The following is a 16,938-nucleotide window of genomic DNA, read 5'->3' on the forward strand; positions in this document are numbered from 1 at the left end:
TTTGAAGAAGTAGCAACAATAGACTGCTTTGTAGATCGCCATGATATAGCAGTTCCTCCGTGTGTAAATAGATAGCCTATCTGAGATCGAGCTTTATGTGGGTCTGATAAATACCCTGCATCTGCATAACCAATAAGGTCCGCACTATCTTTGTTAGTATAAAACAAACCCATATCAATAGTACCCTTTAGGTATCGCAAAATATGCTTGATATCGTTCCAGTGCCTTCGCGTTGGGGCTGAACTATATCTTGCCAGCAAATTAACATAAAATGTTATATCGGGTCTAGTTGCGTTACAAGATACATAAGTGCACCAATAGCATTGAGATATGGTACTTCAGGACCAAGAAGTTCTTCATTCTCTTCGGGAGGTCGAAATGGATCTTTTTCAACCTCAAGTGATCAAACAACCATTGGAGTACTTAATGAGTGTGCTTTGTCCATGTAAAATCTTTTTAAGATTTTCTCAGTGTAGGCAGATTGATGGACAAAAACCCCGTCTGCTAAATGTTCAATTTGTAGACCTAAACAACGTTTTGTCTTTCCGAGATCTTTCATCTCAAATTCTTTCTTTAGATATTCAATCGCCCTTTGGACCTCTTCAAGGGTTCTAATGAGATTTATGTCATCAACATAAACGGCGAGTATAACAAATTCTGATTCCATTTTCTTAATAAAAACACATGGACAAATGACATCATTTATATAACCTTCATTTATTAAGTACTCACTAAGGCGATTATACCACATACGCCCTGATTATTTCAGATCATCTAATGATCTTTGCAGTTTTATTGAGTACATTTCCCGAGACTTTTTACATGCTTCAGGCAATTTTTCATGTAAATGTCATTATCAAGTGAACCATAAAGGTAAGCTGTAACTACATTCATTAGATGTATTTCAAGATTTTTATGTACAGCTAAACTGATGAGATATCGAAAAGTTATTTCATCCATAACAGGTGAATATATTTCTTCATAGTTGACTCCGGATCTTTGAGAGAATCCTTGTGCAACAAGGCGTGCCTTGTATCTCACAATTTCATTTCTCTCATTTTGTTTTCGCACAAAAAACCCATTTGTAGCCAACTGGTTTTATACCTTCAGGGGTTTGGACTATAGGTCCAGAAACCTCACGTTTAGCAAGTGAGTCTAATTCTGATTGAATTGCCTTTTGCCATTCTGGCCAATCACATCTACGTCGACATTCTTCGACGGATTTAGGCTCAAGACTTTCACTATCTTGCATGAGGTTAATTGCAATATTATATGCAAAAATATTATCCACCATAATTTTTAATCGATCTAAATTTATCTCATCACCGATAGAACTTATTGAAAGTTCTTCATTCATTTGAGTCTCGGGTTCACTGATTTCTTCAGGAATATTAGGATTATTCAAATCTTGACTTTCTTCAGGAGGTTCTTGTGTAGTATCATTTTTATTATTTCTTACGCTTTTCTTTCTAGGATTGTTATCCTTTGAACCCAATGGTCTACCACGCTTTAGGCGTGTTTGGAATTCAGAAGCTATGATACTAGTAGATGATCCTTTTGGGACATCAATCCAGATAGGCACATTCACTGCAGGGATATGTGACTTAGTTATTCGTTTCAAATCAGTAAATGCATCTGGCATTTGATTTGCTATTTTCTGCAAGTGGATGATCTTCTGGACCTCCTACTCATATGTGCGGGTACGTGGATCAAAATGAGATAGTGATGAAACTTTCCACGTAATTTTTTTTTCGGGTTCCTTTTTCTCTCCCCCTAATAGCGGAAAAATTGTTTCATCAAACCAATAATCTGCAAATCGAGCAGTGAATAAGTCTCCAGTCAACGGTTCAATGTATCAATTATGAAGGGTGAGTCAAACCCAACATAGATGCCCAACCTTCGTTGAGGGCCCATCTTTGTACGTTGTGGTAGTGCTACAGGCACATATACTGCACAACCAAAAATGCGTAGATGGTCTATATTTGGCTCATGACCAAATACTAATTGTGATAGAGAATATTTATTATAATGTGTTGGTCTGAGACGTACAAGTGCTGCTGCATGTAAGATAGCATATCCCCAAACAGTAATTGACAATTTTGTTTTCATTAGTAGAGGTCTTGCTATTAATTGTAGGCGCTTTATAAGTGACTCTACAAGGCCATTTTGAGTATGAACATGAGCAACATGATGTTCAATTTTTATCCCAATTGATAAGCAATAATTATTAAAAGCTTGGAATGTAAATTCTCCAGCATTATCAAGACGAATGACCTTAATTAGATAATCTGGGAATTACGCTCTTAATGTTATTATTTGTGCTAACAACTTCGCAAATGGCAACCTTTAGGGTCGATGGCCTGACAATTAATTTGTCTTGATAACAACCAGCACATGAAAATTCATCATTCGTAAGAATCTTCTGGTTCTTTAACGGATGTCTAGTTGAATTTTCAAGAATTCGTCTCATCATTATTGATCCAAAATGACCTATTCGATTATGCCATAGCACAAATATATTTAGATCAGTAAACTTCTGGTTTAAGATTATATGTGCTTCAATTGCATTAAATTTTGCATAATATAGGCCAAATGACAAAGTTGGTAATTTTTTCAAAATATATTTATGGCCTGAGACACTCTTGGTTATACCAAGATATTCAGTATTAATTTCATTTAGTGTCTCAACATGATATCCATTTCTGCGAATATCTTTAAAACTTAACAAGTTTCTTGGGGATTTAGAAGAAAATAGTGCATCTTCTATAACAATTTTTGTCCCCTTAGGCAGAATTATAGTAACTCTTTCGGAGCCTTCAATCATTTTTGAATTACCAGATATTGTAGTAACATTAGCTTTTCTTCTAAGCAAATTGGAAAAATATTTCTCGTCTTTAAAAATAGCATGAGTTGTTCCACTATCAATTACACAAATATCCTCTTGATTGATCATTGAACCAAACAAGATTTGAGGCATTTCCATATTTTCTTCAATAAGAAATAAAATAAGTATTAACACATGATACATTATACAAATTTTATGTATTTACATGGACTAGAAAAATATAAACATAATATTTAATACAGATAAAAAGAAAATTATTTACATATTATTAGTCCTATCAATATTCTTATTTTCGTCTAGAAAATTAAAAAAATCAGCTACATCCAAATGCATGGGCTCAATATTATCTTCAGAGATAAAATTTGTCTTTGGATTATTTTCTGTCCTTTTCAAAGATGTCTGATATAGCTGAACCAAGCTTTTTGACGACCGACAAGTCCGTGACCAGTTCCCCACACCTCCACATCTATGACATATACTTTCTGAATTTTTCTTCGGTAAAACTTCTGGCTTTTTACCCTGCCTATTATATTGCTGATCATTTTTCTGTGTCATTCGAATATCATGATTATAATATTTTTTTTGTCCATGGCCACGATCACGACTGGGGCCACGACCTCTTTCTCATTGATTATAATTTGCCTGATTCACTTTTGGGAGTGACAAAGAACCAAATGGCCGACTATCATGATTTTTCATTAATAATTCATTATGTCTTTCAGCAATAAGAAGGTGAGATAGTAATTCAGAATATTTTGTAAAATCTTTTTTGCGATATTTCTGCTGCAGGAACATATTCACGGGTGAAAATGTGAAGTATTTTTTTTGAGTTTATCTTGTTCAGTGATTTCGTCTCCGCATAAATTTAACTGAGCTATAATTCTAAATAAGACAGAATTATATTCAGTTATATTTTTGAAGTCCATTAGTCTCAGATTTAACTAGTTATGACATGCTTGTGGAAGCATGACCAACTTCAGGTGGTCATATCTTTCTTTTAAATTTTTCCACAATTTCAGGGGATCCTTTAATGTAAGATATTGTAATTTGAGCCCCTCATCAAGATGGTGGCGGAGGAAAATCATAGCTTTTGCACGGTCTTGACTAGATGCCGTGTTATCATCTTTGATGGTGTCTGTCAGACCCATCGATTCTAGATGAATTTCGGCATCTAGTGCCCATGAGGAGTAGCCTTTTCCAGAAATGTCCAGAGCCATACATTCAAGTTTTGAAATATTTGCCATATTATAAAAATAAAATTAAATAAAACTCTTACCGCCTTTTGTTACCTTGAAAAAAATTAGCCGGAGCCTCGTGCTGATAACGTGTTATAAATTAACTTAACTTAGCAAATAGAAAAATAATTAAAAGAGATATATTGAGAAGAGAAAGTAGAAACAGAGGAGAAAAGAGAGAAATGTCGTGTAGTATTTTTGTATCAGTGTGCATCCAATTCATAACATCTTGCCTATATTTATAGACATAGAAAGAAGAAAATACCAAATGGGCAAGTTGCCCCTTACAAGTGGGGCCCACTTGGATAATTATATCCAATACCTAATAATATGTATATTATCTTATTTTTAAAAATTATGCTACTTATATACTTGGTGAATGTTTTCGACAAAGAGGTATTAGATGACACTGCCTTGAAGAAAGGTATCTACGCCACTGCCAGAAAGCTCGGCACAGGACAAATAGTGGTGGTGATGAGGGTATATGGGGTGTACTAATTGTGATGGTAAAAACAATTTAAACATTTGTTGGTGATTCTCCCGTTGATAGTCTGCCTAACTGAAATATAATGTTTGACAAACCTGTGCGAAATGCTTTATAGATTTCTAGGACGGTGCGTACTGATGGCCACGGGGCGTTTGGGTTGAAATAATATTTTTTTCTAAATTGATGTGAAGTGGTTGCGGGCCTAAACAGTTTACCTAAAATTATATATAGTTTTACCTATAATTATATGATACATGGAATATTTTACAATGCTAACTTAAAAGTTTGAAGTTTTCGATCTAAATGAGTTTGAAAAGAAACATAAATGTCAATATTTCATCATTATGCATTGATTTTTTTTAAAAAAATCGTACATGCATAGAGATGTTGAACAATACACTTAAAAAGAATGTATAGATTCTTAAGAAATTAGCTAAATCGAGTAATTCAAAGTTATTAGTAACAGAGTGTACCATAATTGCTACTTTTTAACTCACATAGGTTTTCCCTTATTATAAAGGGAAAGAATACTTGTACCAAAAAGATAAATTCTTTATAAATGACTATTCCCTTACTTTCATATCTCTTTAATAATTACGTAAATGATATTTTTCGCTCTCCTCAGCGTGATGTTGACATTTTTTTATTTTATCTTTTTTTGTTTTATTTTGAGAAAACTTCAGCCTTTCTTTTCATGTAAAAGATTGTTTCCTTCCATTTTGTCTTTTTTTTTTGAAATACAATAAAATTTAAAAATAAATGTAGCAACTAACTTTTTTTAGACTAATAAAAATATAGAAAAATTAAATAATTAGACTACAACAAGAAGTAATTAAAAAAAATATTCTAAAATCACTAACTTATTTACTAAATTAAATTAATAAAAAATAAATCTTATATACTACTTTTCTTCTGTATAATTTTCCTTTTTTCTTATTTATTTCTTTATTCACTCTATTGTTTTTATTAATACAACAACAATAACAACAATCCAGTGAAATCCCATAACGTGGGGTCTGGGAGGGTAAAGTATACGCAGACCTTACTCCTACCAAGGTAGGACGACTGTTTACGAGAAACCCTCGGCTCAAAAGAAACATAAAAAAAGGTCAGATAAGGCTAAGAAGTTCAAAGCGTTATGGAAAATCAAATAAGGAATAACGCAAATAACGAAATCAACATAGATAAAATAGAGTAATCAAAGTACAGAAAGTAATAGAAAGATAATAACAAAAGTCAGACCACAAGAAATTATAGTGCGCTAATATGCCTACTAATACGAAAGAATAACGATACTATGTACTAGCCTTCTACCCTAATATGGGTCCTCCACACCCTCCTATCTAAGGTCATGTCCTTGGTAAGCTGTAACTGCGCCATGTTCAGTCTAATCACCTCTCACCAATATTTCTTCGGCCTACCCCTACCTCTTCTGAAACCATCCATAGCCAACCTCTCATACCTCCGCACTGGGGCATTTATGTCTCTTCTCTTCACATGCCCAAACCATCTCAGTCGCATTTTCCGTATCTTGTCTTCTACCGAGGCCACTTCTACCTTGTCCCGAATAGCTTCATTTCTAATCCTATCGCTCTTGGTATGCCCAACATCTATCTTAATATTATCATCTCGGCTACTTTCATCTTTTGCACGTGAGAGACCTTAACTGGCCAACACTCCGCCCCATATAACATAGCTGGTCTAACCACCACTTTGTAGAACTTGCCCTTAAGTTGTGGTGGCACCTTTTTGTCACATAGCACACCGGAAGCGAGCCTCCATTTCATCCACCCTGCCCCAATATGATGTGTGACATCATCGTTAATCTCCCCGCTGCCTTGCATGATAGACCCAAGATACTTGAAACTACTTTTATTTTGGATGGCCTGGTCACCAAGCTTAACTTCCACGCCAACCTTCCGAGGTGTCTCACTGAACTTGCACTCTAAGTACTCTGTCTTAGTCCTACTCATCTTAAACCCTTTAGACTCCAAGGTATGTCTCCAATCCTCCAGCTTAGCGTTAACTTCGCTACGAGTCTCATCGATCGGGACTATGTCATCCGCAAAAAGCATACACCATGGCACCTCACCTTAAATTGATCGCGTCAATCCATCTATCACCAAGGCAAATAAAAATGGACTAAGGGCTGATCCTTGATGCAACTCCATCACAACTGGGAAGTACTCTGAGTCCCCTCCTACTATCCTTACCCTAGTTTTGGCAGCCTCATACGTGTCCTTGATCACCCTAATGTACGCCACAGGTACATCTTTAGCCTCCAAACATCTCCATAGTATCTCTCGTGGAGCTTTATCATAAGCCTTTTCTAGATTGATGAATACCATATGCAAGTCCCTTTTCCTCTCCCTATACTACTCCACCAGTCTCCTCATATGATGGATAGCTTCTATAGTTGAGCGTCCCGGCATAAATCCAAACTGGTTCTCTAAAATAGACATGCCTCTCCTAACCCTCATCTCCACCACTCTTTCCCACACTTTTATAGTATGACTTAGAAGCTTGATACCTCTATAGTTGTTGCAGCTCTGGATATCCCCCTTGTTTTTTTATAGAAGGATCATTATGCTCGATATTTTTTTATTAATAAAGAATAAAAAAATAATCAAAAGAAAAAAACAATTCTCAATGATACCATTGACTAATGAATAATTCTTCACGGGGAGGAACTCATAATTTTTTAGTGATACCATCACAACATATTATATACCGATATAATATCATTAATGACTATTTTATATAATCGGTAACACTCTTCAGACCATGTATGATACCATCACAATTTATGAATATACTGTTGTGGTAGCACTAAGGTTTCCTTCATTCATTTATTTACAAAACCACTCATTCCTTAATGATACCATAACAACATATTCGTATGCCATTATGGTATCATTAAGATTTGCTGCTACCATTCATGTACAACCAACTCATTTCACAATGATACCATCACAACATATCATACACTAACATGGTATCATTAATGAATGAGTAGTTTTATAAATAAATTAGTGAAGTTAATATTTTTATTTTATTTTTATTAATCTAAAAGTAGTTAACTCATATTTTTATTTTTTGGTAAAAAATAAAAATATCAAAAGATAAAAAAACGTAAACAAGATAAATTATTTTAAAAGGACAAAAATAAACAAATAATATAAATGATGCTACGAAGATATATAAATAATGTGATAGCATCATTATAGACTAAAACAAATAAAAAAATAAGAAAAAAGATAATTTTTTTTTAATGAAATGAGAAAAAAAACACAAGTAAAATTAAAGAAGAAAATATAGAATTACCAAAATATGAAATTAAATTGTGGTAAAAAAGTAAAAAATGTTATGATTTGAGAAAAAAATAAAAGGAAAAGAAAGAAAAATAACATAAAAATGTAATACCCAATGTTATTTTAATTTAGATAAATTCCAAGCACCCAGAGAAAAGTGAGAAAATGTAACATTGTCAGAGGTCAACAACAAGTGTTCTACGAAACGTAGGAGGGGCTCGTAGAACCCCTCAACACTTAGTTAAATTTCAGCCATCGAGATCCCTTCTACGAGTCATCTATATGACCCGTCAAGTCTTCTACGACCTGTAAAGGTAATCTGTCGCAACCCGATCTAGGGCCTAGTCGCAACAAGACGATAAAAATCTTGAAGGTCTCCAACCAAGCCTCTTGACATATCATAAAGCATACATAAGGTAAAGTAAGTGCAGAAAATGATATAAGAAGAGTCTAAACATGATGATAGAAAGAAGAGTAACTTTACTACATAGACTCCATGACAATAGGTCCAACAAATGCCTCTACTACATGAAAATGGCAGGGGCCAAGACATGTCCCTAGCTCATTCTCAATGCGAAAGAAATACAACAAAGTCTTTGAAATGAAAACAATCGACTCATAACTAGTCCTCGATAGATGAGGACTCACCAAAATTTCGCCGGAATAAGCTCTACTAGCTACGCGTGGAAATATGATTTTCAAACCCTACATTATGAGACAATGTAGACAATAATATGCGTTAGTACTTTTGAATGTACTAAGCATGAAGGCATGACATGTAATATAATTCATAGGATGCAATGATCAAGTAAAGTACATGGTAAAATGAAATAAGTAAAGTCATGAGACAATCATAATGACCAAATAATTTGAATGACATAGTTTAAATAGTGAAAGTACATAAGAGATCATAAATATGTGGATAGAACCATAACCGATAATAAGACCATGCGAGCTATAACATGGAATTCCGATGTCTCCCCATACAATGAAAGAAAGGGGAATCTACTTGCCAAGGTAGACTCTACCCTACTAGGCGGGTCATGTACATAAGCTATATGTGGATCCACTAGCTAAGCCATGAAGGCAACCTATGGTGGCACATATTTTAAGAGACTTGAGGCTGTTACTAAGGCTTTTGGTAGGGCCCCCACCTCAAGTTCACTCGGTGCTAAGTCAAATTCCACGGAATACATAACATAGTGATCATACTTAGCATATATCATAACTTGTTTATAAACTTCATAATTCATAAAATAGATCATTTCATAACATAATTGCAATGTGAGTATTGTCCTTTCATCATTACAAATCATACTTGCATAATTCATATAATTATGTCCTAGGTCACCACATAGGGCCCTAAGTAACCTTTCTTCATAACTTGCATGAAATTCATATCTTGAACATACGTGTAATTCATAATCACAATTCATACTTGAATTTAGAGTAAAACTCATATACATAGCCAATTTGAATGAAAGTCATGATAATACCTTGAAATCATTGAATTCATAATCATGCTTCATAATATCATTATTGAAAATAGCTTCATGCATAGGCAACCATAATTCATACTTGAAATCATGTAATTCATGTAGGAACTTACTTATAATGATCATCTATAATGATTAAAAACATAATTTAAACAGCCTAATACAATTCATCACACTAGGGTTACAAACTCAATTGAAATTCATAAAATTTTGAGTAAAAACCATGGGAATCCGTGGGTGAAAGAGACCCATGGATCAATCCCAATATACCTTTATTGAATTTGACCTTATAATTGAAAAAGGAGACTTGCTCTTGAAGAAACCCTAGCCAAGCTTGATGAAGAAGATGAAACCTTCAATGAACCTTGAGAGAGATTTCTTAAAGTTGATTGAAAATTAATGAGGGAAAAGAATAGGTTTAGGAGTATTTAGGATATTTTTGTAATGAATCTAGTTCCAAAAAACGTCCAAATACATTAATAAAAGAATAGGAAAAAGACCGGATTACCCCTCATTAAACTATAACTGGGACTCACCATGGAGGACCCATCATGGTCCATGATGCTCACCACGGCCTATAGTGGTGCCCTTGATGATTGACTTGAATTTGGATTTTGGGAGTTGCAGGGAAGAGTTTCAGAACTTCCTCTACGGAACCCTTCACGGTCCTCTGAGTGCTTTATGGCCTTGAAACTTGGTTGTGGTATAGGCTCTATAGGTGGGTCTGCATGAGTGACCACCACGGAACACACCACGGTCTGTGAATGGTTACATAGCCCGTGGTGGTCTAACGTGGTCCTTATCTTGGGATCACTATTTGAGGTCTCAGGGGAGGGGTCACCACAAATGTCTTCAAGGCCCGTGGTGCTTACCACGGTCCGTGGTGCCCTATTGTGGACCTCACCCTATAGGAGTGAACCTCAAGGTCATCACCATGGTGTCTCACCACAAGGCATGGTTCTCACCATGACCCGTGATGGACTTCCGTGGTCATCACCTGGTGACAAAATTGCAGGTTTCTGAGTTTTCATGTTTTGATCCTAGTCTTTCGACTTTCCGAATTTTGGGGTCTTACAATATCTTCCCCTTGGGAACATTCATCCTCGAATGGGAATTAGCATGAATGGAATAGGAAAGGAACATAGCAGCCCAACATGAATGCAAAACATCTCACAAATGCATAAAAACATGTAATACTTAATCTCAAGCAAAAAACATAACTTTAAACTCATTTCATGAACACGAATGCATATGAAACCATGAAAACAACTGAAATGCATGATTTTGGCTAGTTAGATTATGAAGGGGCTAATACCTTAACAAGGCACGGAAGGAAAGAGATGAGGACATCAGGAAATCATATCGACTTCGACGTCCTATGTAGAACCCTCAACCTCTTGATTCCTCCATAACACTTTAACTGAATCAATTTCTTTGTTTCTCAACTTTCTAACTTGCCGATCAAGGATTTCAACCAGAACCTTTTCATAAGAAAGACTCTCATTGACCTCAATACTGTCCAATGGCACAATGGAGCTAGGATCACCTATAAACTTCCTCAATAATGACACATGAAACACCAGATGCACTGATGCCAAATCTGAAGGAAAATCCAACTCATAAGTCACCTTACCAATTCACCTCAAAATCTGATATGGGCCAACATAATGGGGACTTAGCTTCCCTTTATTACCAAAATGCATCACACCCTTCATGGGTGAAATTTTCAAGTAAATCCAATCATTAACTTCAAATCCAAGTTCCCTTCTCCTCACATCTGAATAAGACTTTTGTCGGCTTTAGGCTATTTTCAATCTTTCTCTAATGAGTCTAACTTTCTCCATAGCTTCAAACACCAACTCGAGTCCTATAAAAAAGTCTCACCTACCTTAAACCAACTGATAAGGGATCTACACCACCTACCATACAAAGCCTCAAATAGAGCCATTTCAATGCTAGAGTGATAATTGTTATTATAAGTAAATTTTATTAACGGCAAATGGTCATACCAATTTCCTTTAAACTCAATCATGCATGCTCTCAACATATTTTCTAATATCTGAATGGTATATTCGGCCTAACCATCTGTTTGTGGGTGAAAGGTTGTACTTAGCTTCACTTGGGTAACAAGAACCTTTTGGAAAGATCTCCAAAATTAAGATGTAAACTGAGTACCTCGATCAGAAATGATAGACAATGAAACACCATGAAGCTTGACCAACTCTCAGACATACAATGTAGCATAGTCCTCAGCTGAATATGAGGTCTTAATTAGGAGAAAATATGCCAACCTAGTCATTAGGTCAAATATCACCCAAATGGAATCATGTTTCCAACGAGTACGAGATAAACTTATAACATAGTCCATATTCAAGGCTTCCCACTTTCAAGTTAGAATCTCGATGTCTTGAGCCAAACCTCCCAGTTTTTGATGCTCAACTTTCACTTGTTGGCTATTTGGACACTTAGCAATGAATTTTGTAATGTCCCTCTTCATGCCATTCTACTAATACACTTCCCTCAAATCTCGATACATCTTTGTAGAACTAGAATGAATAGAATATCGCAAGCTATGAGCTTTGGAAAATATCATATATTTCAAGCCATTAATATTCAACACACACAATCAGCGTTGATATCTTAAAACACCATCTCCCCCTTGGGAGAAAGCCTTAATGCCTTTTTCGACAACTACTTTCTTCGATTTCGACCAAAGCGGATCATCATTTTACTTTGCCTTTATATCTGCCACAAGAGATGATTCAAAACCATTCTGCATAATAATACTACCATCTCTGGAATCAACCAATCTAACACCTAAATGGGCGAGCCTATGCACATATCGAACTAGCTCTCTCTTTTCATCCTTAATATGAGTAACACTGATCATGAACAATCTACTAAGAGCATCAACAACCATATTCACCTTACTTGAATGGTATAGAAAGTCATGTCATAATCCTTTAACAGTTTAAGCCATCTTCTCGAAGATTCAAGTCCTTTTGAGTGAACACATATTGTAAACTCTTATGATCGGTGAAAACATCTACATGTACGCCATAAATATAGTTTCTCCATATCTTCAAAGCAAATCCCACCACTGCCAATTCCAAGTCATGGGTTGGGTAATTCTTCTGATGCACCTTAAGTTATCTTAAAGCATAAGCTATCACCTTACCATTACCAACCCGTGAAGCATCACATAGTTCAAAAGACATAACTAAAAATTCAAAGTGACCATACTGAGTTCTAAAGCCATATTTGAAATGTCACACTCCCTCACTCGGAGTTTATGGCAACCCGATCAGAGGTTAATCTTTGAAAAGTAGCTTACCCCTTGAAGTTGATCGAACAAGTCATCAATCTTTGAGATGAGATACTTATTCTTAATTATGACCTTATTCAATTGTCGATACACATTCGGAATGACCCATCTTTCTTCCAACAAAAAACATGGGAGCACCCCAAGGTGAAATGCTTGGCCTTATAAAACCCTTATCCAACAAATCCTTCAATTGCTCTTTCAACTCATTAAGTTACGTCGAAGACATACGGTAAGGAGGAATAGAAATAGGTTGAGTATTGGGAAGGAGGTCTATATTGAAGTCTATTTCCCTTTCTAGAGGAATACCTGGGAGATCGTCAAAAAAAACTTCCAAAAACTTCCGAAAACTCATTAACAACTGAAACTAACTTAAGAGTAGGAGTTTCAGAGTTAGTGTTTCTAACCCAAGCTATATGGTAGATTCAACCCTTAGAAATCATTTTTCGGTCCTTAAGATATAAAATGAATCGACCCTTAACAACCGAATCATTACCCTTCCATTCAAGAATAGGCTCATTAGGAAATTGAAACTTGATTCTATGGGTTCTACAATCAATGGTTGAATAAGAGGCATGTAACCAATCCATACCAAGAATGATGTCAAAATCGGTCATGTCAAGTTCAACAAGATCACATGGGATAACTTTATACAAAACCAATACGGGATAATTTCTATACTCTTTTAGCTATAACCAACTCACCTACGGGAGTATAAATAAAAAAAAGGCTCCATCAATATTTTAGGGCTAACATCAAACCTCATAGCCATATAAGGAGTAACAAAAGAAAAATTTACACCCAGATTAAGGAAGGCACAAACATCATAGTGAAAGACTCATAACATACTGATAGTAACATTGGAAGTCTCCTCAATCCCTTGCCTACCATGAAGAGCATAAAACTGGTTGTTGCGTTGACCACCCTTAGGTTGATCTTGGTCACCTTGAGCAACTTGGCCTTGAGGAAGACCTTCTCTACCCTTGTTGGTAACATAAGGGCACTCGGATTGCCTATGTCCCATTTTTCCATATCCAAAGCAAGCACCCGTTCCCATCAAACATCTCCCGCCATAATTTTTCCCGTATTTTGCACACTTAGGAAATGAAGGGCTAGTAGCATTCACACCTCCTCCTTGAGCCTTAGTCTATGGCATCCTATCATTTACAAACTTCTTTTTCAAACTTTGGCCTTATTGAGAACGACCACTACTACCATAGGACCTAGCATTTGAGAAACCACCTTCATACCGGGCTATCTTTGATCTCTCATTCTCATATCTTTGAGCTCCTCTCCCTCAATTTGCTTCGCAAAAGTAATGAGCTGAGATATGTCCATTTCCTTGATAAGCATGGCAGTACGACATTCTTTAGCAACCAAGTTGGATACCCCTAATATGATTTGACTTATTTGGGCATGTTGATCGGCAACCAATGAAGGAGCATACTTGGAGAGCTTAGTGAATTTGAGGGAATAATCCCTTATTACCATGTTTTCTTATCGAAGATATATGAACTCTAACACCTTAGCTTCCCTTATCTCAAGAGGGAAGAAGCGATCAAAGCAAGTTTGAAGGCTTCCTATTCAATAGGTCCTTCATCCACTCTCTCTATCTTCCATTGAGTATACCATACTTAGGCCACACTCTTGAGTTGGTAAGCCGCCAACTCCGTTTTCTCTTCCGATGAAACCTCCATAATGCTAACTATCTTATAAACCTCATCAATGAATTCTTGAGGATTCTCATCAACTTTTGAGCCATGCAACTCTAGAGGGTTCATCCTTGCAATATCCCTTACCCTTGAATCTAGAGTAGGAATATTAAGAGGAGCCGCAACCCCTTGGTTAGCCACCACTTGGGCTAACATATTAATAGTGGTTCAGAATTCCACGTTAGTCACATGGTCGAGTAGTGGACCATTTTCTTGAGGAGCTTGAGCTTCGTTAGCATTGATTCCTCTTGACAAAGGTGGTCTTCTTGGAGACATTTTCTGAAAATTGCAAAGGAAGAATGTTAGGAAAATGAAGTCTTAGGGTAAATTCTATAGCACGACATACACCATGAAAGAAGTAAGAATTTCCTAAAATGCCTTATAGCCTTCTATTCATAGATATTGTGCGCTTCACAATCATGAATAAGACTCTACTTGATACGGCATGATGGACACCCTAGGACATCTTAAACCTTCTGTTCTGATACCAAGTTTATTACCACCCAACCTAGGTCCTAGTCGTAACACAACGATCGAAACCCTAAAGGGCTCCAACATAGCCTTTTGACATATCATAAAGAATATATAAGGTAAAGTAAATGCAAAAAATGACAGAAGAACAGTCTAAACATGATGATAGAAAGAAGAGTAACTTGACTACATTGACTCCGTGACAATAGGTCCAACAAATGCCTCTACTACATGAAAATGGTAGGGGCTAAGACATGTCCCTAGCTCACCCTCAACATAAAAGAAATATAACAAAGTCTATGAAATGAAAATAATTGACTCATAACTAGTCCCTGATGGATGAGGACTCACCAAAACTTCGTTGGAATAATCTCTACTAGATATGCATAGGAATATAATTCTCAACCCCTACATTATGGGACAATGTAGGCAAAAATATGTGTTAGTACTTTTGAATGTAGAAAGCCTGAGGGCATGACATGTAATATAATTCATAAGATGGAATGATCAAGTAAAGTACATGGTAAAATGAAATAAGTAAAGTCATGAGAGAATCATAATGATCAAATCATTTGTATGACATAGTTGAAACCATGAAAGTACATAAGAGATAATAAATATGTAGGATAGAACCATAACCGATAATAAGACCATGCAAACTATAACATGGAATCCTGATGTCTCCTCATACAATGGAAGAAAAGGGAATCTACTTGCCAAGGTAGACTCTACCCTACTAGGTGGGTCATGTACATACGCTATATGTGTATCTACTAGCTAAGCCATGAAGGAAACCTACGATAAAACGTAGCTTAAGAGACATGAGGCTGCTACTAAGGCCTTTGGTTGGGCCTCCACCTCTAGTTCACTCGGTGCTAAGTCAAATCCCACAGAATACATAACATAGTGATCATACTTAGCATATATAATAACTTGTTCATAAACTTCATAATTGATAGAATAGCTCATTTCATAACAAAATTTCAATGTCAGTATTGTACTTTCATTATTACAAATCATACTTGCATAATTCATATAATTAAGTCCTAGGTCACCACATAGGGTCCTATGTTATATTTCTTCATAACTTGTATGAAATTCATCTTTTGAACATATGCGTAAATCATAATCACAATTCATATTTGAATTTAGAGTAAAACTCATATAAATAGTCAATTTGAATAAAAGTCATGATAATACCTTGAAATCACTGAATTTATAATCATACTTCATTATATCATCATTGAAAATAGCTTCTTGGATAGGCAATCATTATTCATACTTGAAATCATGTAATTAATGTAGGAACATATTTATAATGATCATCTATAGTGATTAAAAATATAATTTAAACAACCCAATGCAATTCAGTAAACTAGGTTTACAAATTCAATTAAAATTCATGAGATTTTGATTAGAAACCTTGGGGCTCCATGGGTGAAAGAGACCCATGGATCAATTCCTACATACCTTTACTGAATTTGACCTTTGAATTGAAAAAGAATACTTGTTCTTAAAGAAACCCTATCCAAACTTGATGAAAAAGATGAAACCTTCACTGAACCTTGAGAGAGAATTCTTAAAGTTGATTGGGAATTAATGAGGGAAAAGAATAGGTTTAGGAGTATTTAGGATATTTTCGTAATGAATCTAGTTTTAAAAACATCCATATACATTAATAAAAGAATAAGGAAAAGACCGGCTTACCCCTCATTAAACTGTAATTGGGACTCACTACGGAGGACCCATCCTGGTCCGTGATGCTCACCACGGCCCATGGTGGTGTCCGTGATGATTGGCTTGGACTTGGATTTTTGGAGTTGTAGGGAAGAGTTTAAGAACTTCCTCCACATTGCCCTTTACAGTCTTTGGAGTGCTTTTTACAGCCTGTAAAACTTGGATATGGTGCAGGATCTGTAGGAGTGACCACCACGAAACCCACCACGGTCCGTGAAGGGTTATGTGGGTTGTGGAGGTCTATCGTGGTCCTTACCTTCAGATTATTATTTGAGGTCTCAGTGGAGGGGTCAACACGGTGGTCTTCATGGCCCATGGTGCT

This window comes from Solanum dulcamara, chromosome 4, assembly GCF_947179165.1.
Source record: "Solanum dulcamara chromosome 4, daSolDulc1.2, whole genome shotgun sequence".
Classification (NCBI taxonomy): Eukaryota; Viridiplantae; Streptophyta; class Magnoliopsida; order Solanales; family Solanaceae; genus Solanum; species Solanum dulcamara.